Here is a 24,022-nt window from a genome sequence, read left to right on the forward strand (position 1 = left end):
GCAGATCCATATCGAAGGTTTATTGACAGGGCTAATGAGTCGTCGCATTCCAGTTCGATAAGTGCATGTGGTGTTCTGCTAGAATGCAGGCGATGCAGGGGCTCGGTGGCCGCGGACGGTCCCCGCCCGGCTCCCGGCCTTGAAAGGCTCTTGACCAGGCCGGAGCCGCGGCTGTCGTATTTATTGCAACCTCCACGATCCGTACCGTCGAGGTTATTGACGTCTCGAGACAACAATCCATTTTTCTCGGCGGCCTGTAATGAGTACCCGACGCTAATGTTCGCCTTCTCCTTGAAGCCTCGGTTCTCACGTTGCTCTCGGCTTAATGAATAACTACAATACCTATTATTACGTCACTAGCACGCCGGCTTCCGCCTTCGAGGCTCGTGTTAACAATGTGAGTCACTCGAGTAATTATTTTGCATTGATCATCTAATAAACAATAGAAAACAAAAAGCGGCAGCCGTCACGTTTCAGGATTAAGCGAGCCGAAATGGGAAGTGTTGAATCTAGAGCTGCAGTATAGCTAACTTCTTTTGTTCGCTGCATCTGTGTACATTTCTTTCAAACTACACAGATTAACTTTTACAAAACTACGGACAACAAACATTCTTCTTTTAAACTAGTATCTAGAATGTACCTCGTAATATTTCTTGTCCGTCTTTTTCAAATTTGCTTTATGATGATTTGTAATTTTAAAATAACTTGTTCTGATTCACGTTTTGTACACAAATCTTAATATTAATATTCTCGAAAGGATTTATTTCTCCAACAAATACTCACAATTAAATGCCTTTAATCATTCAACGAAGTTTTGGTTGATTGACCTTTTTGTTAAGCTTACTGTATTCTTCGAAGATGTAAGTTGCAACTCGCAAGTAGTAATTCTGGTCTTAAACCCAACTGTTTTACAAAGTTGAAAACAATGTCTATAAATATACTTGTCAGACGGGCGCGGGATCGACGGCCAGATGCCTAGGTGAAGGTCGGTTGCGATGCAGCATCCCAAGTCCCAACGTTAAAATCTCCACTATAAATTGTACTGAGGGTGCAGCGATGGCTGACCCACTGTTGGATCAGCTGCGTGCGCCATATGGCAGATCCTCGATTTGAAAAGCGAGGCCGGCATATGTCGCCGCTTTCACTGCGCACATAATCGTTCCACTGTTTTTGCGTTTGCCAGCGCCTATGTTATGACGAATGTGTCTGATACCACGATAACCTCCCGTTTACTACGTTCCATTTGCAATATTATCGCGAGCATTAAATAATTATACGTAAACACTGGTGTTGTATGTAATAACAATCGATATATTGATGCCGGCTCGCGGCGGATAAGATTAGATTGAGGTCACGAGTTCATTTTGATATCTACCAATCAGCACAAGAATGATGATGTCGGGAAGGCGGTTTCTTTTCCTCCAAGTTTTTGTTATAGTCGATTTTATATTGTTAGATGTTATATTAACTTTAAGTTTATTTTTGCATGTCCATTATTTATTCAGTTGGCTCTGCCTCATGCTCTAAATATTCCCCACACTCTATATTTCATTGACAAAAAATATTAATAATTAATTAATTACCCTTTACAAGGGGAGTTTCAGCACGCGCCACTTTTTGTGGGCAGCAGCTGGTATCCCCACAAGTGAGTCACGTCCTGTATCTGTGCCCTACTGTGGGCCGGGGTGCGTGTCGTTGACCCCAGCCCTGCGCACCCTACGCTCTATCCTTTAGTCTTTGTTATTATGTATAATTTATTGACGACTTCTCCCATATCGCACACAGTCGCTCCCACTATTGTATGTGTCGAATTGGTATTGAAAATTTAATGTCCCAAATTCGCTTTATGTTGGAACGATCCGAATGCGGTTGGCCTATCTCATCTCCTGTTACAAATCCTTTGGTGAAATTAATAATTCCGTCTTGCGACGACGAGCTCGCTTTGTCTCCACTATCGCTCATTTCTTTATCCGTGTAATGAGTATTTTCGTTACAAAGGTTAAATTTATGTCATGCGGTTTCTCTTTTGCGTATTTTCGCAACCTCGCAGTGAAAATAAAAATGATGAAACGAACGAGGCATTGCATTTCGGTCGGCGCGAGTACGTCTCCCCGCTACTATACCGGTTTTCAGTTCCGACTGCATTGCTGATCCTTCCACGGGGAAAAAGGAACGAAACAATCGGCCCTCGGTTCGTTTTCTTTTCTTTTGGTTCGCTCTGTCGGCCGCGCCGTTGCTATCTACTTTGATGTTAAAATATTCTGACGCCCTGTTACAATTTACTTAGTTTGTTAACCCGAGTATCAATTTAAATTATGTCTGCGGTCACGGAATGGTCTGTAAAATTATGTTTTTTACCTGCACCAGTTCGCTGAATGTTTTTTATTGTGTTATACGAATTGTTTTGGCTTGTAGTCTAGACTTGTAATAACTTCGTGTCTAAACTTACCGTGCTCATTTTGTACATCGATAAGTACAAAGGAGTTGTTGAACGAAAACAATGTATGCGTTTCCACGCGCGTCCAATGCCAGCAGTTCAAAAATTTTGAACATGTACTAATGAACAACGTAAACTGACCTACCCGCTGCGCTCGCTTATTAGAAATTGGTATCTCGAGTTTATTGCCACATACTTGTACGTCTATATTTTCCTTCACATTATTTCAAAATATAAGAGCACTACTTTCTTTTTTTTTTTTTTTACAAAATTTTCCAAGAATTTATAGATAAACTAGCTGTCCCGGCAAACGTTGTTTTGCCATATAAAGTATTTCGCCCATATTGTTTTATTGAAGTGAATAATAAGTATGTTACCATGGCAACGTCCATCGCTATCCCGTTGCCCAAACAATGGTCGCCGTCAGTCTCGAGTTGTAATAATAAATATTTATTCAACAAATGCACTTGTCAATATAAAAATTAGATTTTGTCCGATTCTCCACCCTAGTCGATATGCTAAGGTTCACGAAAATCGGTCGAGCCGATTCAGAGGAGTTCAACCACGCGCACCGTGACACGAGAATTTTATACATTAGATGTCAAATATGGCAGATATACAGACTTTATAGGTGGAATATTCCAAGAAAGCGTATTTTTAAAAATCTTTTCAGATATTAAATAATTCTCTAATATCTCTTTAAAATACATAAAGATATCCTTAAACTCTAGTAACAAATACCAAAGCCTATTAACGAATTACAAATTGCTGTTCCCATTAGCTAAATTCAAAGTTAATTATGTTAAGGCCATATTTGCATCCTAACAAATTATAATTTAAGTTAATTATAATATTATGTATTTCCCTTCACATGACTAACCTAAAGGCAGGAACATTTTTTGCTTAATAATTAGGCTATTTACAAGGCCTGCAATAAAATTATTCAAAGGTCAGAAATTCAAATAAAAATAAAACTAAATTGCCTGATATTTTTCATAATTAACTAGATTTTGACTTATTATTCGGTACATTTTAGATACAACTGTATTAAATAAAAAACAGTTTTTCGTTGCGTGTTTAAGAGAATCCTAGTCAGTCCTACTCTCTTTTTAGCTCCTAACGAAAACAGAGGAGTCACGTCTCTACTCTCTACACGAATAAACCGATTTTGATTATCTTTAGAAGATTTTTAGCTAGGGTCATTACTCATTAGCTTACTCTCTGCTCAATTCAGGCAGTAGAGATACATTTTTTGTTGTAAAGTGTTCATCACATCAATGTGTATAAAATCTTTGTAAGTTTTTCAATGTAATAAAGGTAATTCTTATAAACAAGACCCTCGTCGCAACACTACTTATATAACCTACCTACCTACATAAATTTGTAGGGTAGTCTCGGATAAAATCTGCCGGCGCGTTACTTGAGACCGAGGTGGTGCATATGAATAATTCAGAGGCACCCTTGCCTCTCGTCCGCGGAGGAGCGGCCGAAGGAACGGCTCCTAATTCCACATTCATCCCGCCGATAAACATAACAAATATGAGAATGAATACGGTGTTTGACGGGTAAAAAGCTTTACTATCTTACAAAAAGATCCACACTGTATAGACGTTATACAATGCTTTGTCAATTGTCTGTCAAGCGACTTATCAAAGGTATTGGATAAGGAATCGACAGTGGGGATATCATAGATAAATCTATTAGTAGGCAGATGGCAGACCTACGTTATTTGGTCGGGTTATGGGTGTTAGTCCATTTATGGGCTTGACATAGGACTGCGAAATCGCATTCCTCAGCGAATTTTACCCACGAGCGAAAATTACCCACGAAATTTATAGATGAACTAGCTGTTGCCCGCGACTTCGTCCGCGTGGACTTTATTCCCGTACATCGATTGAGTCGTTTACGCGCAAATCATAAAAGTATATTGTGCAGTAACCGTACATTTTTCCGGGACAAAATGTTATCCTATGTTCTTTTTCGACACTCAAAGTATCTTTATACCAAATTTCAGCAAAATGGGTCCAGCCGTTTACGCGTGATGTCGTGACCACGCGAAATATAACATTCCGCGCAGCTTCGCCCGCGTAAATTAGATATTGCACAGACAAATTAGTCCATGAAAAATAGCCTATGATCCTTCACGTGGTCTACTTCTTATCTGTGCCAAATAACAGAAAAAATACTCCAATAGTTTGTGACTATATAAGCCCTTTCTAATAATTTCCCCCGTTTTTTCCCACATTTTCATCTATTTCTTCGCTCCTATCAGTCTTAGCGTGATAAAATATAGCCTATAGCCTTTTTCGATAAATGGGCTATCTAAAGCTGAAATAATATTTCAAATCGGACCAGTAGTTCCTGAGTTTTTTTATTTTTTTTATTATAAAATTGGGGCCGTCTATGGACTGTTCGTCCATATCCTTTTTTTGTTATTTTTTTTTATTATTATTATTTTTTATTTCTTTAGTTCCTGAGATTAGCGCGTTCAAGTATGCCCTTTCAAATAATTTCCTTAATTTTTTCCACATTTTCCTCTATTTATTCGCTCCCATTAGTCTTAGCGTAATAAAATATAATCTATAGCATTTCCCGATAAATGGGCTATCTAACACTGAAATAATTTTTCAAATCGGACCAGTAGTTCCTGAGATTAGCGCGTTCAAATAAGTCATTTTAAATAATTTATCCAGATTTTTCCACACTTACCTCTATTTCTTCGCTCCTATTAGTCCTAGCGCGATAAAATATAGCTTATAGCCTTCCTCGATAAATGGGCTATCTAACACTGAAAGAATTTTTCAAATCGGACCAGTGGTTCCTGAGATTAGCGCGTTCAAACAAACAAACTAACAAACTCTTCCGCTTTATAATATTAGTATAGATATATTCTATACCTAAAGCAATTTCTCTGATTGTTCCTTAGTATGTCAGTGAAACTAAAGCAGTTGTAAATTCTAACGAGGAAAAGGAACCATAATGATAATATTATGTGTCTTAAAGAGCTTTAGATATTTTACCAAGAAAGAAATTGAACGAGAAAGAAATACCACGAAATGTGCGTAGGATTTAACGTTCACGATATTGTCTAATTTCTAATTCGACGTAAAAACGTCGTTGTTAGCTGCATTAGCCGGGGTGGGTGCTTATCAACGAGACAGCGGACTGAGACGTAAACGGTATGGAAGGGGGAAGACTTATCCCAACCGAACACAACCACTTATACAATTACTTAGTTCCTCGCGGAATACTTGTGGTGTGGTATTTTATACGTATGTGACTTTGTTTACTGTATCACTGAATGTTGAATTGGATTTTCGTACACATTAGATTAAGTGGGATTTACTGATGCCACAAAACGCAAAGATTCAATAAGTGTAAATGTTTCAATAAAAAATTGAAACAGTATGCAAGAATGTAGAGCTTCGTCAATTGACATGTTATCTAGGTCAGCGTATATCTGGTCTCTGGTAGATATGTGAAAAAATATAAATACTGACAGATTTAATGGGTATATCTATATAATACTAGCTGTTGCCCGCGACTTCGTCCGCGTCAGCAAAATGTGATAAAATAGAAAATGAAAAAGAAAGAAATTTTCCCCTTCTTTACCCAAATAGTAAAAATAGGATCTTGTTAAGTAGTTAATCTGATAACTTTTCCTGAACCTAAAGTTATAGATAAAACCCTAAAAACATCAATTTTGTATAGAAAATCGTAAGGATAACGAATAAGAGTAAGAAAAGAGTAAAAATTATTATTTTTAAACAAAAATTGAAACCGTCTTCCAAGGTCTTGACAATAATAATTTTCTTAAATAAACTAAAAAGTGTTAATTAATAATTCATATTCTGTAGGTACTCAGTATTTCTGTTCTCAATCTTCATAATTTGAAGTCGGTAACAGTCATATAAGTTGCAGTTATATTTTGCCATAGAACTGGCGATTAGGTTAGCTGGTAGTTGGTATCGACATCAAAATAATGAAGACTGAGAACAGAAATACTGAGTGCAGAATATGAAATATTTAATACTTTTTAGTTCTAAATGAACTAAAAAGTATTAAATAATTCATATTCTGTACTGTATCTAGATCTACAAAAAAAGCTGTAAATTACACATAGAAATTGGGCTAAAGTTAGCTGCTACGGAGTAAAAAAATATGAAGATTGAATACAGAAATAGTTGACGCGTCTATGTGTGTCCCAAAAAATATCCAGGAGTTCCCTCTATATCTCACGAATTTCAGTATCAGATCACCACTTTCGTAAGCATTGTACCAAATTCGGGTTATTGTACCTCTACAAACAGAAAGTTACTACAACAAAAGAGTTTTGAAAATCAGTCAACAAACGGTGGAACAATAATATTATAATCAAGGCAAGAGTTTTTTAAATTAATGTGAAGATTCATGGCATAGTTATAGTGATGATGATGATTAGTATTATTGACACATTGACATAATAATATGCTTTTAGTTGTTGAAACAACGCCAAAATTGCCGAACATTTATCTTTAAGGATTGAAGAGTTTTTGGTAGTTTAAGCTTAGAATCCTTCAGCAAAACGTAAAATCACTGTATGTTTCCATATAAATTTTAAGGAGTCCTGTCGATTTCTCATGGGTTGCATCATCAGATCGCCACTTTTGTGATCACGTTACTAAATTCGGACTACATCTCATACAACAACAAAATAATTTTGGAAATCGGTCTACAAACGACGGAGTTGTTCGCGAACCAACATAAAAAAGTGAAATATATCCTCCTCCTTTTCGGAAGTCGGTTAAAAAGTAGCCTAATTTATGCCTTACTACATCAGCTATGTGCCAAAAAAAGTCCCGTCAAAATTGCTCCAGCCATTTCAGAGATTAGCCGGAACAAACAGACAGACAGACAGACATACAGACAAAAATTGTAAAAAATGTTGTTTTGGTGTATGTACCTTATATACATTCATATGCATCTAGTAAAAAACGGTTCTTTCAATATTACAAACAGACACTCCAATTTTATTTATATGTCTATATATATAAAACTCAAAGGTGACTGACTGATTGACATAGTGATCTATCAACGCACAGCCCAAACCACTGGACGGATCGGGCTGAAATTTGGCATGCAGGTAGATGTTATAACGTAGGGATCCGCTAAGAAAGGATTTTGATTAATTCCAACCCCAAGGGGTTCAAATAGGGGATGAAAGTTTGTATATAATAATACTTCTACACGCGAGCGAAGCCGCGGGCAAAAGCTCGTATAGATATAAAACTCAAAGGTGACTGACTGACTGATTGACATAGTGATCTATCAACGCACAGCCCAAACCACTGGACGGATCGGGCTGAAATTTGGCATGCAGGTAGATGTTATGACGTAGGCATCCGCTAAGAAAGGATTTTGATAAATTCCAACCCCAAGGGGTTCAAACAGGGGATGAAAGTTTGTATATATACTAATATATAAAATAATAATACTTCTTAACGCGAGTGAAGCCGCGGGCAAAAGCTCGTGGGTATATAATTATATAAGATTTTTTAGTTATTTGGGTGTTGATGACTTTAAATTTCGGTTTTTATTATATTCTTAGCGAATTAGAATTATTGTTAGCAAATAACACGCCTTTCTATTATACTTATCATTATCTAAGTAGGTAATGGTATAGGTAGGAGTTATACGACTTAATTACGAAATGTGCTAAAACATACAATTTAATTAAAATAGGAATAGGAGCGTTTATTGTAGAACATAACACTAGAACAGAACATTTCGTTAATGTATTGAACAAACTAAATTAATTTTAGATGTAGGTTAGGTACATACTAAACCTATTTAGTGATCTGTACCTAATATAGTTGTAGTAACTAAACACACCGGCAAAATTAGAGGAACATTACAAAATTTTCAATTTTTTTTTAATTGTTCACTGATTTTTATATATTTATTTATTTATTTACTAATTGATTATTAAAAAATAAATTTTATGTAAATTTAGGGCATAAAAACGTGAAAAATAGAAAAAAATCAGCAAAAATCAAAAAATTAAGAAAATCTTTGAAATTTCAGTAGTAAGTTTTTAAGATAAATTCTCCATTTTTATTAAAGAAATTCCATGTTAAAAGCGTGTAATGCCTTCTATGGATCTCAAGAGGGCCTGGATACGCCATTCCATGCTTGCATTTTAATTGTCAATCATTTCCTGTGGGATATTCTCCTACTCCTCCAGTAGCGCCAACTCGAGCTCCTGGACACATTTTGGAGCTGGAGTTTTAACTCGTACCGTTCACCCATTGATGTGCCACGCGTCTTCAATCGGATCCACATCCGTAGACCACGCTGGCCTCTCCACCTGGGCTACGCCAGCATCGTTTAGGTAATAATGCCCGATTTTCTTACTCTATGGACGCACATAAAATTGAAATTACTACCTAAAACTGTGTAAAAGGCACACCATGCAGTTCCAGGATGTCGGTACTATAGCCCTGTACTGTCAAAGTACCATCATCTATAATCATCAGCTCCATGCGGGCTCCAAATCATATGCAACTCCAAACCATTACGAAGCCTGCATCATAGGCCACTGTTTCCGGTAAGTTTGATGGCCTGTAGTTTTCCTTATGATTTATCCACATTCTTTATCGCCTGTCAATACAATGTACACAGAATTTGCTCCCATCACTGTACAGCTCAAGATTTCACTCACTTGTCTAATTTTGATGTTCACGCGCAAATCTTAGCCTGGCTCTTCGGTGTCCTGTCTCAAGTTTTGGTGCCCTTGCTGGCACTTTTGAGTTTAATTTAACTTCTTTGAGTCTTCTTCTTACTGTACAATTACTTACACGTTCATCTTGGACCTGTTCCGATAGGTTTCGTGTCTGCATAGCAGATTGAGGTCGATTTCTTAAGTTTTGTTTCCTTACAAAATGGTCATCCTGAACCATTATCACCCGATATCTGCCTTGTTCTCGTCTCCGAACGTAAGATCCAGTCTCTCTGAAGCCTTGAAAGTTACGATGAACCACGGAAGCCGACACACCTAAGGCCTGACTGACCGAACGGTAGGTGTGACCTTTCTCTATCGTGGTTACAGCTCTAGCTGTCGCAGATGCTGGGAAATCACTAATTTTGTATCTAAGCAATGTGTTCTTCCAAAAACCAAACAATCAAATGAGCTGAGCATACCTTGCACCCCGCTAAAACGCCATTCTTATCAGGAACACTTACAACGTCAATAATCGAAAAACACTTATTAGGGCATAATTGCTATAAAAACCTGTCAACTTGCCAGTTTTGTTCAATATTTTATTTCTTGAATGAGCTTAGAAGCTATAAAAAAGGCTTTCAGACAGCCCGACCCACTTAAGTTCAAGTTTTGGCCCTTTTTACCTATGTTCCGCTAATTTTGCCAGTGTGTGTAGTAACTAGAATTAATTTCCTTTGATATAATACGGTGATTTTTTTATTGGCAAGGAAGACTTACAATTCATTTAGATTAAGATAATAGTAGGATAAGGTTACAATTTGGTTACTTATTCAAATCTTCATCTTAATTCAACGGCCTACATTTTCTTCTACAGCAGCTCCTATACAAAACAACCTAGCTGCAAAACATATTCGATCTAGCCGTCTGTTAATCGTAAGTAACTTTTTGATAAGTATTTCAGACCTCTACTTTGGTATGTATTTGGGACTATCTGATATCCTATCGTTACATGCAAATCTTAATTTGGTATGTGAGGTCAGGTAATATTTCTAGTGGGCTATCTTTGTAAATGGCAAATTGCATCAGACAGATAGATATCTGCTAATTTAGTTATTTCGTATTAAAGAGGTGAACACACTAAAATAAATCAAGATAGAACGGTTAAGCGCGTGAAGTACGCGTGTTTCAATCTTGCTCTGTCGTGCAAGATTCATTGAACGTTCATTCAGTCAGCGCGCACGTCTCGACTTAATTACACCGGAGCGGTTGTGCAAAAATGCCTCATTGTGCAGTGTCTAATTGTAGAAACAGAAGCATGAAAGTGAAACGTTCAAAATGAGGTATTTCTTGCCACGGGTAAGTTAAGTTATTTGTTTTAACTAAAAGCAAAGCAAAAATTGACACAAGCGATTCCTGAGCAACGGACGGGCGTCGTCGTTCTATCTTGATTTATTTCTGTGGGTGAACACTTGAAGATTGAGTACTACCTATAATTATACAGCTCTACTATCCTACTTAGAGTGGAGTAATAGTTTTTCATACAACTCTTATTTTCAAAGAAAAACGAAAGATTTTTAAATGCCCGTAGCAGGAGTCTCAAACTCCACCTTGGTCATCAAAATTGTGTCTCCCTGTAACACATCCTCTATGGTTATCGGTATAGTTTTCCCTCGTCTGCCACCAATTTTACGAAATTCGTTATATCGTTATCCATTCCACCATCAGCTGGTTATATCTTCTCTTACATCATCACTCGTAGGTGTGTAGGCACTTAAGTGTCACTTAAGTCATAGGGCTGCGCCTGCGCAGGCGGCAGGCGCGGCGGGCGAAAGCAGCGCTCCCTTGACACGCTACGGCGCGCGCGCATTGCTGTCAAGGCCCGCCGGCCGCCCTGACCGCACTAACCGACAACCTGAGGGGAAATCCACACTCCTGGACATGGACTTGGCTGAGTCAGGGCAAGGCCTGTGTGACGCTCAAAGGTTCCAAAGAAAAGTAGACTAAAATCCTAAAATGCACGTCGCTTTTAGAGCAAAATTTGCACCTAAAAGGATCCCTTGTGTACTACTAGTTCATATTATATTACTAGTACCTGGATGACCGAGCTTTGCTCACTCATAGCAAACACTCATTGACTTCGTGTTACTTAATAACACCATCTGCTAGTCGTAAAAACAATTAGTTGCTCAGAAAATAGTATTATTATTCGCTAATAGGTGTCAGGAAGAGTCATATTTTTCAGTTTATCGATTATCGATAAAACACGAATAAAAAGACATTTTCTGAAAATGATTCCTAGCTAGATCGATTTATCGCCCCTGAAACCCCCTATATACTGAATTTCATGAAAATCGTTAGAATTGCTCGTTTAAAGATATAAGATATTTTGGGTCCGCATTCATTCTCATTTCTCGCTAAGATTTAGATAACATTGTAACATTTTATAAAGTAAAGATTGTAGCAAAAGTAGGACATAGGACCTAAGGAGACAAAAAATATTTTGTCTCCTTAGGATTTGTATTGATGTATATGTAGAAATCATATTATGATACGTCTTGTAATGAGTACGATGTTTAAAATTTCCCTAGTGAAAGTTTATAGTCCAAGCATATGAAGTAAACTATTAGGTAACTGAATGTTTTCCTCGTTAGCCTTAAATAGAAGGAGTATTTGGGTCATGTGTTTGTCGGTCCTTGGATTTTGTGAGTGGATTTTTACCAATAATTAATTGCTATCATTTTTATGCATTTCCTTGGCAAATCCTTTTTTGAGTTTCCTCCTGCAAGGCGCAAACTTACATAGGCTAGAGTAGAAATGTGAAAGAATAGAAACACTGGCATATTTTATCGATAACCTGAGAGATTTGTGAGTCTTTCACTTTGTCAGTTTTACCGTAGATACTTACGTAGATAAGGTATTCGAATTTCGAAGGTTCTAAACCCTTTTAGTAGCCATGCTAATCCTGTTATTTCTTTTAAAACTGAGTAGGTACCTGTTTCTAAATAGGCAAATAATGATGTTAATTAGCTAAAAGTGCGAGGGTCAGAGCCAGTCGGGCTGTAAATGAGTTTGTTATGGAGGCGTCTAATACTCAACCTGCGGGCTGCGGCCCGCCGGGAATCTATCAGTGGCCCGCGTGAAGGTGAAGGATTTTAGACATAGATTGTTTTGACTATCGTGGAAAATTAAATATTTTGTTGTGCCTAACAAAATTGCGCAGCTATTTATTTGATATGTCGTGACAGTCGTAAATTTTTTTATAAATTAATCGGCAATCGCAAATTTTGAACGACGTTATTTTTGTACCCCTAAATTTTGGTTGCGGCCCGCTACATCACGACTACAACTTGCGACCCGTATAAGAAAATGGTTGAGTATCAATGGTCTAATAGGTATATAATATTATGAAGGTCCCGGCTAAGTAGAAAGTTCCCAACTCCTGACAGACAACTCACTTCGCCGGAAACGCCGGCATAACTCCCGACGTAACGACCGCTGTAAAATATTACCTTACGCTTATATTTTGTAGGATTCCCGAGGAATATGAATAAAAATATGCCTACCAAATTTTATCCAACTTAGAAATAAAGAAAAAGTAGTATACAAATTCCGCAGGAATTAATTTTCCCGCAACAAAGTAGCCTGTGTCCTGACTTCTGTGAGTCCTGCCTCGTGGTCTTTATATGTGGGTCAAGTTACATAAAAATCTGTTCAAACAAACAATTCATCAGATTTTATAATATTAGTATTTAGTACACTAAGTTATTGCCTTCAAACTTCAAAGATACACTGCCCGCCAAAAAAATGAACGCCTACGCGGAACAAATTTTTACTCATAATAACCTGTGATTAATGTTTAATATTTAAGTAGGTACCTACAATTATATTATACTATAAATAGCGATACGATCATTTGAATAGCGTAATTCTTGTAACCGCTGCTAATTACAGCGGCTTCAAACAATCTGTTGTATATAGTAGGGGTGGCGCTTACAAAATATTTATGTTTTTTTTTTCTTTTTGCTTAAAATAAAAATGCAAACGTTATACAACTTGTCTTACCGCTGCAAACGATTTCTTTCAAAGAGCCAATATTTATAACCAAATACCACGTTAGTTATTTAAAAACAAACTAGTCGATTATCATACTTTTAGATTTAAATTGTCTAATTAATATTTAATAGAACAGAAAAAACTTTAATTACATATATTAACTTTACTTTACTATTAAGTCAAGATTACAATCTGAGAGCTCGCTATCGTAGCATAAAATATAACAGCCTAGATAGCCGCGCAAAGGCCCCGTTTCGGATGAGATGAAACTGTTTCACTTCCGACGTGATATTAAGAGGATGTTGGGAGTAGGGACCCGGAAATTGGCTGTTTAGTTGTTGTATATTAGTCTTAAACGGGATTTTATAAGTGACTTGTAGCAAAATGTAATATGTAACTTATAATTTATACTGTACTTTTACAAGGGCTGTAGATTTTATAAGTTATTAATATAAATGTCAGCCCTTGTTGGTTTTTTTTCGTGTCGGAAAAAACTACAAGGGCAATTTTAAAATCGGAAAGCTAATACATATAAAAGTAAAATTCTCAAGTTGGCAACCCTATTTCTAATTTATTGGTTATTAAAGGCATTAAAATATAGTGTTGATGGGGCATCCTTGACACGAGTATCGCACGCCGCAGCGGCAGTGAACAGCGTAGGAACAGCGTCACTGTTGAACTGAACAGCTGAACAGCTGAACAGCCGTCGCATAACGCATTATGAGGCCGGCCACGCGTAACGATACGTAGGCAGAGGTAGTTGTGCAGTACTTATGTTTATTAAATAGCTACACGTTTTTTACCTTTTTATATGGTAATTAAACAGTTGCGACTGGGCCCATTTATGTGCACTCAAGTGTAATGACTAATAAGTAAATATGACTAGTAATGACTTAGCAGATCGTAAGTTTTATGTGCGTAAAACCTATGAATATCCACTTATTTAGTTCATATTATTAAAGTAAGAGTTTGTTTGTCTATTTGTACCGCGCACTTATATCAGGAATTGCTTGGTCAAAAAATTATTTTTGTGTTACATAATTTGTCAAAGAAGGCTTTAGGTTATCTTTCATCTTTATTATTATAATATAATTGTGTTGACGCGAACGAATTCCAGGACAATAAATAGTAGAATGTTACATTGTGGTATCTTTGTTTCTTTAAGGTGCCCATACACGGGACAATTTGTCGTTTCGATCGATCGTCAAGAAAATCGTCCAATCGATATTTTGAACGTATTTTACGTTCAAAATATTTGTTGTTTGCGATATTGCTACACACGTACAATTTGTCGTTCGATTTTAACATCGAGGAGATAAATCGTTAAGACAATAGGCATGATGACTATTTTATTTTTGTTATCGGTAATTGAAAGACACTTAAAAAATAGAAACATCTTTGAAAGAATGACTCTGATAGCTTGAAAATTCACCAAGATATGACAAATCAAATATCTCATAAAAAAGACCTGCCCGAAACGCTCCATACAAAGTGCTACGAAAGTAATGACGTCAGTCTTTCGTAGTTTGTACGCATCGGGAGACAACTTTGTTCGACAGGTATATTAAATATTGCGTTTATAAAGGTGGTTTCATAACAAAAGTTGCTTTTAATTGCATAAGTTATCGAATTGTATACAAATATTAAGTTGAAAAAAAATTCGACTTGAATATCCAACTTTGAAGGCGCATAACAAAAAAAATACAAATGCTATGAAGCTGAAATTTTGGGAATACTTATTTTTAACCATGATTTCTTTATTTTATTAACAAAATTCGCTAATCTATGACCTTGTCATCATCCCTATTGTCCCGTGTATGGCCACCTTTATACTTTTTGCACACTGTTGGTACATAGGCGGACTTAATGCCGTTTAAAGGATGAAAATCATTAGAAACTTCTTACATTAAAGGCTCATTGTCACGTGAAAACCACCGCGCGGCGCGCGCTGACGTCTGCTTCAGGGCCATGGAAACTGTAAAGTAGGATTTTCCCTTGACACGAAGGCTGTTGCAACGCGGCAACTGACACAAGGTCGCCGCCACGCCCTAGCGATTTGTTGAACCCCGGTCCCGGTGCATCCGTTCAAGACAATTTGACGCATAACTTTAGGCCGAAAATACACGGCCGGAGTTCGTCATGATTACGCTTGCAATGCGCTACGCATACAGTATAACGCGACGTGATTTCGGCATAGTGTGTCATCAGCAATTTAAAATACATTGCAGGGGTAATCATGCCGTACTTCGGCCGCGTATTTTCGGCCTAGTGTGCTAAAACACTATATCATGTTGAGTTACAATGAGTCAGAGGATATGTAGAGAGATAGACAGCCGGCAAATCTGCGGACAGTGAAATATGGCTAAATAATGGAGAGAGATCAGAGTCTAATCTCTCTCCATTATTTAGCCATATTCATTTTTATTTATCATTAGACTCTCACTTCGTTGGACAGCGGGGCTTTCGTTACACAAGATTCAAGAATAAACAAGCACCGTGCTACCACCGAGCTCTACAGGTACACTGTAAAGCTCTACCATAGTCCATAACTCTTACTCTTCGCTAAAACTGTTTTAAATGCCTGCAGTCGTGCTAAAAACTAAAATTCAACACTAAATTAATTATGCATTTATGCCAGGAAAACCTATGACCTAAAATCGTTTCGATTGATATCTAAAATTCGACAATAGGACAGAATAGATAAAATACTAGAGCTAAATGAACGTCAAAGTACTGTAATAAATTACAGATATAAGTTTCACCCACTTCATCTCGCTTGTACGCTAGCAACGTTAATATACGTTCTATGCAAACGACAGCTTCAACTATTTACGTTAAATACTCTATTAAAACAATTTCAAAGCCGACTTAACGCTGTCAAACAAGTTTATACAATAAACTAGACTTTGCGCTTGGCTTCGCCCGTTGAAATTAGGAAATCTTCGGTAACCACTAACCGCAAAATGAGCCCATGTCCTTCTCTCTTCTTGTGGTCTATTCTCAATTTGTGCCAAATAACATTTTTTTTAATTAAAATAAGGGGGCAAATGAGCAAACGGGTCACCTGATGGAAAGCAACTACCGTCGCCCATGGACACTAGCAACATCAGAAGAGCTGCACGTGCGTTGCTGGCATAACCGGCCTGCCGGACATAAAAATCAACCCAGTAGCTCTTGATAAGCCTTCAAACAAACAAACTCTTCAGTCTCCTAATATTAGTATTAGATATTATAAACGTGATAACCGAAACTAGACGGAGCTTATCTGAAAACAGATTACTAACTTCTAAGTAGACTGTAGAGTGTCTGGGTCGTGACTCGTGTCCTTGAAATTGAAATCGCTGAACACAGACATACCTAGTCCGACTTAAATGTAATGACTAATGGCCCTTAAAGAAAGCGAAAAAAAACCCTGATGATGAATAGTTTCGGAGCAGATCGTGTTTTTAGTTAAATTTGTAATAATTCATGAATATCTAGTGGAAAAAGTGCACGTATGTTGTGTTTTATTTGTGTTGTGAGAAAAAAAAAACACAGGTACTTTACGTGCGTACGACGCTAAACTGAATTATTTTGCTACTTGTTACCTGATTTTATACTATTAAATATCAATGTGTGCATGCACCCGATTCAGGCTATTTGATTTGAAATGGTCTACTGTGTATTATTTATATTGTGCGATGAAAGATCCAAGTAATCTTAACCCATTTACAGTTGTTAGTTACATTAATTTACAGTTGGAAAACTTTACATAAATGTCGTATGAGACTCGTTAGAAGGCACGTTTTCATAACTTTTACAGAAACGGAAAAACAGAGACGATAGTATTTAAGGCTACATAAATATAAATCTATGCATAACGATATTTTAAGTTGTACTGAACGTAACGAATCGATAATTTAATAAAAAGAATAAACTCCTCAATTATATGTGACAAGTGTAATCAATAACAGAAATGCATAACAAAAAAGAGTAATTTATAACCCAGTTTTAAACACGCTGCGATGTGTGGGTCAGAGGTTTCGCAAGTACGGGCGCGTTGACACTTTCTCCGGTACGAGTTATGTGAAATTATCAACAAAAGAAGTCTTTTGACCTTTAACGTTGAGATTTCACGTGATAATGAGTCCTTTTGCCCTTACGGTGGAGCGGTTAGCCTTTACATTGTTGTGTAAGAAGCGCTCAATTTAAAATACATACTAAGTGGTTATTGAGGGTCGTTTTTTAGGCTTACTTTGTTAAATGGGATTTATGTATATTGACGATGTCAATCCCATCATTTTTTTTCATCATTTTGAAAGTTTTATAGCTCATATTGTATATCACTAGATTGAAGTAACTCAAGTAACTCAAAAAAGCAATTTTGTTGGCAACTGACGAATGAACTCTTATTGTGATGGCTTCCCCGAAGAGTATTTTTTCTGAGCAGTCGAACGTTCTAGATTAAAGTACGGCGAGGGAGCTACCCCATCAATCCTATTGGGTCCCTTTTCCCTCTCCCTCTCAAATGACGGCGCCCAGAGCGATTGCTCACTCCATACATTCACTGACGCACACATAAATAATTTATTCAATATTCATACGACTTTATTGATAATCGAAATTCGAATAAGAAATATTAATGCGACTATCACTTTTCTTCGCAACAGTATATTATACAGGGTGTAACAAAAATAAGTGATCATACTTTAGGGTGTGTACGTGTTTCTTGTAGAGAGTTCACCGTGAAAGTAGCAGCGCTGAAAGCCCTAATTTTTTTTCACTTTTGTATGGGGAAACTCGTGGCGCTGGGGCCATACAAAAGTGAAAAAAATGGTATTATATTATAGTATCATAAAAAGATTCAGTACACTAAAACCAATTTGATGATGTTTTTGACAATATCCATACTAATGTTAAAAATGTGAAAGTGTCTCTGTCCGCCTATCTGTTACCTCTACACGACTTTACGTTTGCCACTGAATCGATTTTGCTGCAATTTCGTATGGAGATACTTTAAGTTAATGTATGTGCTTACATAGGATACTTTTTATCCCGACAAAACGTTCTCAATATATCAATTTTTTTTTTAATGAAATAAGGGGGCAAACGAGCAAACGGGTCACCTGATAGAAAGCAACTTTCGTCGCCCATGGACACTCGCAGCATCAGAAGAGCTGCAGGTGCGTTGCCGGCCTTTTAAGAGGGAATAGGATAATAGGGGAGGGTAGGGATGGGAAGGGAATAGGGGAGGGTAGGGAAGGGAATAGGGTAGGGGATTGGGCCTCCGGTAAACTCACTCACTCGGCGAAACACAGCGCTAGCGCTGTTTCACGCCGGTTTTCTGTGAGAACGTGGTATTTCTCCAGTCGAGCCGGCCCATTCGTGCCGAAGCATGGCTCTCCCACGTATAAATTTTATAATTTCGTAATTTCTACTTGCATGCGCACATTTTGTGTGATGAGAGATCAGTAGGTAACCAGTCATCTTCTACGATATTAAATGAAAGGAAATCCTATTGCTAATATTACAAACATGTACATGAAACAACATTATCTAGTTTTCGTGCACAACACCTCTATTAAATAGCATCTCAATTAATTCCATCACGTTATTCGAATTAAAATCAAGGCTGTTTCCAAGGCATTGGCCGGTTTATGGTCGACATTCGAATTAAATATATATTGAACTTTAGGTATGGCTAGACAGATGACACATACGTTTTTGTATGTGCACAAAAAAGTGGTACAAATCCTAAATAAAGATCGTGTTAATTTTCAGTTATTGAGGCAACCCTTTATTATGTCTTAATGTCCTACAAATAAAAAAAAATAAAGGTGGTCTCTGATGAGCTCACTTAAAGCCTGAAAAATCTAAACATTGATAGTGATTAACGTGTTTAATTTACCTATCACTAAAACATCTTCACTATTGGTTCTAGGATTCTTTGAAGGCTTTCGAAAGATTGAAACGATCCGTTTGTGTGTTTCCGAAGTTAGACAAAAATAGATTGTCTAACAGAAAATAATGGGTCCGCATAAAAAGCCCATTTTGATTTATAGTCAAAGAGCCCACTGCAGTAGATGAGTGTTGACACGAGCCCGAGCGTCCACAAAACTAATTTATAAAAATCCGCATCGCGTCATCCGCATTCATATCGTTGTGGATTTAATTGATTTGTTATGTAACTGAGATTGCCGGACAAATTAATTGTTCATTCAGACAGACGGAGTTAATATATATGTAGCGTTGGATGTTTGTAGAGTTGTGACATAGGTGTTTTATGTTTGAACTTACATAGTGGCATGCGTTTCAATTTTGCAGTCCTGTCGGCTATAAACGCTATTAAAATATTATTATTGATTTTGATATAGCAACTTGTCAAAGAAAATCTGTTGTTCTGTCCTATTTGTATTTTGTAATAGTACCTATATTCTTTGGTGGTCACTGGCCATGCTACGCGTGTAGATAAATCATAAACTTAGTTTCTGTTAAATATCAATAAGATGTCCCAACTTCCAAGTCCCACCCCTGTATAAACCTACCATAAACATAATATTAAGTATTATGTCCCACAATATTAAGGAAATTATATTGAGGAAATTGAATATTTGACAGTTGTAAAGTATGTTTGAAATTGTTCATGTTACTATTGCAAACAAGCTTATCACCATTTGCCTCAAATGTAGCTACATGTGGACAGATTTGTAAATTTTCCGCAGCAGCCGCAGAAACACATTGTCGCCCGTCCTCATTTGGACAATGTACAGAGTTAGGGTTGTCACTTGTCGGGTCGCCAAACCGAATAGTCGGACACACGAGTTTGGCCGGACTTTTGGGTAATCTAAGATGTCAAATTTAAAAATTGTATAGTAATAGTATATACCACAAGAGCTTACATTGTAATGAAATATCATAGTTTTAATGCAGTGTCAACATATTGTAATCATCTGTATGTAATCTGAATTCTGATGCATGATTTAGAATTTTAGACATTTGCTCTTGAAAAAAACTCTTGATTACCGCTCGATTGCGAAGTGTTCGACTCGCTCGGCCGAGCCAGAAAAAATACAAAGCCGGATCTAGGCGGAGTACTAAAATTTTGACTAAAATTGCAGCCTATGACCTGCTTTATCCGGACATTTGACAACCCTAAATGCATGTAACCTCGGAGATTTAACAGTGACTCTTATGTCGTTGACATAGAGTTCCTGTCAGAAGTAAAGTAACTGTGGACAGTATTGGCCCGCCGGTAGTCGGCGCTGAATCGTAAACTAGCGCTCACTAGCTTTTCACTAGCGTGCCCGGATTTGCGGTAAATACTAGGTGGAATAAGTGATGTTCTGCCGAGGGCGGAACTTGGATGACCCGGTGTTCGAAATACGAATTAAATTCGAGGGTCAGCGCTTGGACTAGAATCTAGATTCATTATGACGACATATTTGTACAAGCTTTTATGTCATACAAGTTTTGAACATAATGTTAAGGGTTATTTTTGCTCTGCTATGTGACTGATATTATGTTAAGAAGCGTATTTTTCATCACTTAAGAGGGCGACTAACCCAAAAAATCAAACATCGTCCTTCACTCTTCACAGTTCACACTCACACCCGTCTTTCATATGCCAGGTGAAAAAGGACGACGCGGATTCATCGCCAAATTAGTTTTTTCTCAATAACTCGATAAATATACAACATTTTAAAAATTCGCTAGGTCGGTTTCTTAATGATAGCAATGTGTTAAAATATGAACTTAGTTCAATGCACGGTTATGAGTGTTATGACTTATGCCAATAAATGAAAAATTCGTGAAAATTAGTCTATGCATCTTTGTGATTTTTTTCTACCGAGAAAATTTTAAGATATTGTCGTATTTTTGCTCAGATCGAATTCTTGGAAACATCATGTAGTATCTAATTTTAGAAAATGAAACAATTCGGGGCTTTTTTTCAAGTATAAAATATAAAAATGTAAAAAAAAAATAATAAAAACAATTTGTTATTAATACTTATGTTAAATTTTGATTAGTGATTACTGATTAGGTACTTGCTCCAGTAGTATCGTACTTAAATCTAAAAGTTTACAAAAAATTTAATTTATGACATTCGATTATATAAGTGATAATTAATCATTATAAATAGATAATAATATAATTAGTACTTATTATGGTGATTTAGGTACAATTCTTGGTAGATGTCTGTAATATCGGAAGTTTTGCAACTGTTGGTTGTTTGGACCAATGAGTAATCTCTTGAAGATTTCTGAGTAGTCTGCTTGGAAAAACCCCCATTGGATTACGAAAAGATTTCCATAAAGTAGTTTACCAACGCACTACCCAGTTTATTAAAATATTACTCACATAAAAAGACACGTTCTAAAATATGAAATCGGGTGCTAATATCCTCATGAGGCAGAGCTAGTCTAGGGCATAATTATCATTTTCTACTGGCTACTCATATTGGTAGCTGCTATCATTCAAGTTCTCCGTAACTCTAATGTCTACATTAATTATACTCTATTAAGCATTTGCAAGTTGTGCGTTGTCGAATTTACAACTCTAGTTAAAACCGAGGGAAGACGTTTCATGTAACTTTGTAGAAATGTTATGTGTCAATAGGAAGTTTTGTGCTTCCTAGAGCGTTTTCGCACTACTTTCAAAAGTGGAAATACAGTCTGGAGACGCTTTGCTCAACGGTTTGGACTTTATCTGATGAATAATAACTCCCACACCGGTTTCGGTGACGGTGACCGGTTTCATTGAAACCAGGCCAGGTACGCAGCAGTAATTTTATAGTGCCCAGGTATGTGCGCAGTGCACAAGAGCAGTCTCTATTCCTTTTACTCTCATAAGTCATAACACAGAGGAACGGACGACCGACACGACTGGCGAGAGATCAGACGCAGGACCGACTCTTTACATGCCCATCCGACGTATCATCTTACTTGTCAGACAATCAGGTGATCAGCCTGCATTGTCCTAACCAAACTTGGAAATATGTAACATGTTTCCAAGTTTCCAACGCGGAAGTCGAACCCACGACTTCCGAGTCGAGAGCCACGCTCTAAACCACTGGACTACAGAGGCGTTTATCTGATGATGATGATGTTAGCACACGTCTATATTGTCATACAAGTTGTCGAGTGTGGTGACTGGTGGGCTAGGCGGTTCATTGTTCGGCGAGCGCGGCGTACACTGAGTCACTGACACTCCGCCGCTCACCTCTCACTACCAACGGTTGTTTTACAGCTCAATGTGTGCTTGGGCTTGAGCTGGTCTAGGTTAAATTTAATCGTAACTTAGATATGTCTTTCGGTATACAAAGAATTTAACCCAAAGATTAACACACCTAGCATAGTGGCTCCGTGACTAAAAATTTTATTCCGTTGCTTACTACTAGATAAGAAGTTTAAGTGGGGATAGACGTCGGAAGGTAGGTTAGGTTAGGTTTGGTCATATTTTAAGTAAGAGCAAGTTCCTTAAAATATGGCAACTATGGTAACAAAAACTCATTAACATAGCTAAATAGTCAACCGTTAACTTTTGGTGTGCCTAAAATTACAATGCCAGTCAGTAAATACTTAAAAGGGTGTGTTATGTAAAAACTCAATGTAGCTCCTATTGTCCGAGCTCGACCGCGTATCGCGATACCTTCTTACTTAGAATTTTGAAAAAGATTGAGTGTACGAATTCCAATAACGTAGGTACGCGTAACGATCTCATTTGCCTGTTCGTTTCCCACGACATTTGATCGGTGACTCACTTGACAGGAGCCGGCTGGCACCGCACAAAAACACATTATAGACTGTGTGTACATGTCAAAAAACATATTAAGTCGGTTGGTTGGTAATAGACTATTTTTAGATATCGGTAATATGCCCTTGTAAAAGTTAAAAAACATGCTAGTTACAAGAGTATTGATCTGTTGGCATTTATGAGGCAAAATTTCAATACTCAAGGTTTCATTTGTGAATTGTGACCAATGACCATTAAGAATAATCACCAATAATATTAATGCGAACATCAAACATTATAGTCGATAGTCGTCTCTTGCTACTAAGTAGCAAACTGGTATTTTATGTAATAAGAACTAAACATTGACATTAAAAACAATTACACAGCTAATAGAAGCTTCTACGAGTATAATTGAGCGCAATCACGTGTCTAGGGCTGTCGAAGGAGTAATCAAACAAATTTTGTTATTTAGCAACTGTTATTTGACTTCAAAAATGCTTAGATGGTTGAACTGTTGAAAGGATAAATGAATGGAAATAAGTCAAATGATCCAATAAATTCCTAATTAATTCCGGCTTTATTCCGAAAGTTTTATTGGTGGTTGGCAACCCTAATCCGAGTGTTTGTTCAGCCGCGTCGTCGGACGATTGGCCATCAATCGGTGTGTGCGCGTGGAGACGATTACATCAGACAGGTTAATTGCTCGAATATTATACCAGATTATTGTAAAGCTGCGATGGATACTAGCATTGACAGAATTAGACGGAGCCAACTGGCCATTGAATTTAGAGAATGCGGGGTTTTAGGTTCGGCTACGACGAGGAAGGACCCGATTTAATAAGAGCTTCGCCTGGTGGTCGAAAGTGTAGGAAAATTGATTAGAATAGTTTTGGCAACTACAAAGCCTCGTACGGCGCATTGCGTGAGTGCCCCCTAGAGGCAAAAGAAATATCTTTAATTGTTGCTAAAGGCTCTTTGTTAAGCGTACGCAATATCGCAATGTATTCTTATTTCGCACAACAAAAGTCTGTGACCGATCGTCGGACGTGGCCCAAGTTTGCTTGTATGAACTTTTTGCTCCCGATTTCATCGGAAGTCGTAACTATTGTGACACTGAGGCG

General features: G+C 37.3%; 1 protein-coding gene across 3 annotated transcripts in view; it reads left to right on the top strand.

Moving 5' to 3' along the window:
- The window catches only part of LOC121735643 (protein gustavus), a 107,245-nt gene that overhangs the window by 77,274 nt on the left and 5,949 nt on the right, over positions 1 to 24,022 (top strand). The gene's annotated exons all lie outside the window — the stretch shown is intronic.

This window comes from Aricia agestis, chromosome 17, assembly GCF_905147365.1.
Source record: "Aricia agestis chromosome 17, ilAriAges1.1, whole genome shotgun sequence".
Lineage (NCBI taxonomy): Eukaryota > Metazoa > Arthropoda > Insecta > Lepidoptera > Lycaenidae > Aricia > Aricia agestis.